We start from the raw sequence: 3,264 nt of genomic DNA, 5'->3' as shown, positions 1-3,264 counted from the left end.
AAACTAAAGAAAACTAGAGGGGAATATAGCAGTGGTAGGATTCAGCTGGTTCTTACCAGTTTGGCAGAACCGATACCTAATTTTTTATTGAGTCTGGCGAACCGGTTGTTAAAATGGCACTTGTAATCAGGGTCCTCTTTAAGGTGGGCACATGGGCAGCTGCCCAATGTAGAAATCACAAATTTATATTCCTTACTCTTTTTTTAAAAAATTATTTTTATTTATTTATTCATTTTAGAGGAGAGAGAGAGAGAGAGAGAAAGGGGGGAGGAGCAGGAAGCATCAACTCCCATATGTGCCTTGACCAGGCAAACCCGGGTTTTGAACCGGCGACCTCAGCATTTCCAGGTCAATGCTTTATCCACTGCGCCACTACAGGTCAGGCTCCTTACTCTTTTTTAATGTTCATCTGTGCAACAGCATATTCTGAGCACCCATAGTAATGTTCATTCCGTCCATAGGTGAAAAAAATTGCAAGAGAGGACGCCAATCAAGAAGCAATATGAAAATATCTTAAATAACAGTTTTATTGCGTTTTGTCAGGTATTATTTAATATTTTTCACTAATATTTTAAAACTCTTATAATCTAGTTTTGTGAACCTCTTTTATTGTTCTTATATAAGTATTAAATACATGAAATAATAAACTATTTTTCAGTATATCATTTTTTTGTACTTAAAATGTTAATTGGGGTAGAGGACTGGTTGTTAAATTATTTGAATCTCCTCACTGGAATAGGAGATCAAGATATTAACATATGTTTAAATACTGATGGTAATGAACTTATAAAAGGAGGGAAAGTAATGATTGAGGGAGGGGGATGGAAACCAGTGCAGAAATTAAGTAGCTGGTCTCAGGCAGGTGTGTGAATAGTTCATTTATTTTAACAGGAAGGAAGACAGAGTGCAGAATGCAGGTAGATTCTTATAGCTGGTTATCAAAATAGGTGAAAATTCTCTTCCGTTTGCTTCTATTTTCTTGGTAAGATAAGAAGCAAGACCATCAACTGGGACTGGGAGGGGTATGTAAAAGAGGTGAGGAGACAGGAGATAGGTGAGGAGACAGGAGATGTGACTTAGAGAATGAGAAAGCAAGTTGATTAGGATGAGGTAATCAGATTGCCAGGCAACTCCAAGGGCCCATGTGAGGTTTAGGGTCATAAATTTTAGGTGAGATGAGTTAGCCTGACTGTGTTATTTTCACAAGTAAGATATATGAAATAAACAGATAGTTGATGTCATTGTTTTTTGTTTGTTTGTTTGGTTGGTTTCTTTTTGACACAGAGAAAGAGAGAGAGAGAGACAGAGAGAGGGACAGATAGGGACAGACAGGCAGGAAGGGAGAGAGATGAGAAGCATCAATTCTTCATTGTGGCACCTTAGTTGTTCATTGATTGCTTTCTCATATGTACCTTGACCAGGGGGCTACAGCAGAGTGAGTGACCCCTTGCTTAAGCCAGCAACCTTGGGCTCAAGCCACCAACCATGCGGTCATGTCTGTGATCCCACACTCAAACCAACGACCCCGCACTCAAGCTGGTGAGCTTGTGCTCAAGCTGGATGAGCCCACACTGAAGCCAGCGACCTCGGGGTTTTGAACCTGGGTCCTCTGCATCCCAGTCCAATGCTTTATCCACTGCACCACCGCCTGGTCAGGCTATGCGGGGTTTTTTTTATTGCTATTTTTAAGCAGTTCCTCATTTCCTGACACTAAAAGATATTCTAGGCTCATTTTATATATTTCCCACTCCAGTCTTAGTATCAGCCATTTAGCCAGTGCTATTCATTTTTTAATTTATTTTTTTTATCTTTTTAACTTAAAAATATTCAAAAGGTAAATATACAGTTTAGTGAATTATTATAAGGAACACACCCTTCCAGTGTTATGCTGGAGCTGGTTCACACAGTCTCTTGAGAGTTGTTTGTTCAACCTCTTTTCAACTTCACACACAATGACATCATGTTGGTAGCATGAAATTGGTCATGTTGGTAGTATTTACATGATGGAAATCAGGAAATGCTACAAGTCAAGGCTTTCTTTTCCCCCTGGAGATCCAGTTGCTAAATACCAACAAACCACTGCTTGTAACCATCATCCAAGTCAAGAAATAAAACCACAAGCTAATAAATAAAACTTTGCCAGCCACCCCAATAACTGCTCCGTGTATGCCAACACAACCCTCTCTCACCAAAGTAACTCCTATCTTGACTTTTATAGTAATCACTTCCTTGTATTTTTTAATGGTTTTTTATCACCTCTGTGTTTATCCTTAGACACTATGGTTATTATTATACATTATTTTCACCCTGAGGTATATTTTTAAAGCCTTTAATCTACAGACTACCTCTCTATGCCCAGTTTTTAAAAACAATTTTTCTGTTTAAGTAGGCCTGTGGTGATATAGCGGGTAAAGCACTGACCTGGAATTCTGAGGATGTCAGTTCGAAGCCCTGGGCTTGCCCAGTCAAGGCATACATGGCAAACAACTAATGAACAACTAAAGTGAAGCAGCTATGAGTTGATACATCTTGCTTTTCTGCTCTTCTCTCTCCTCTCTGTAAAATCAATATATAATCAATATATAAAACCTTTAAAAATTTTTTTAAATTTAAATTTAAAAAATTTTAGGTGAGAGAAGGGGAGATAGTGAGGCAGACTCTCACATCCGCCCCCACCAGCATCCACCTGCAACCCCTGTCTGGAGCCAATGCTTGAGTACTGAGCTATTTTTAGCACCTGAGGTTAGTATGACCTCTCATACTAACTGAGCTATCCTCAATGCCTGGGGCCACACATAAACCAACTGAGTCACTGGCTGTATGAGGGAAAGAGGGAGAAAAGGGGGAAGAGGGGAGTAGAGCAGATGGTCACTTCTCCTGTGTGCCCTGACTGGGGATCGAACCTGGGACATCCATACTACAGGCCAATGCTCTATCCATTGAGCCACCAGCCAGGGCCAATAAATAAAATCTTTAAAAAAAATGTATCTGTCTAAGCATATGAGTCATGCTATCTATAAACTTTCCTCAGTCTGGATTTTACTGATTAAGTACTCACAGTGTAGCTCAAAAAGTTTCTTTGAGCTTCATTATTTACTGAATCAAATTGGTATTTCTAAAATATTCCTTCTAACAACAGCAATATATACATTCTTTTCAAATGTCTGTGGAATATATTAAGACAACAACTATAAAACAGCTATCAACAAATATAGAAAATGGAAGCCAAAACGTGTGTTTTCTCTAATCACAAAAGAAACAAGA

This window comes from Saccopteryx leptura, chromosome 3, assembly GCF_036850995.1.
Source record: "Saccopteryx leptura isolate mSacLep1 chromosome 3, mSacLep1_pri_phased_curated, whole genome shotgun sequence".
Classification (NCBI taxonomy): Eukaryota; Metazoa; Chordata; class Mammalia; order Chiroptera; family Emballonuridae; genus Saccopteryx; species Saccopteryx leptura.
This window is presented reverse-complemented; position numbering follows the sequence as displayed.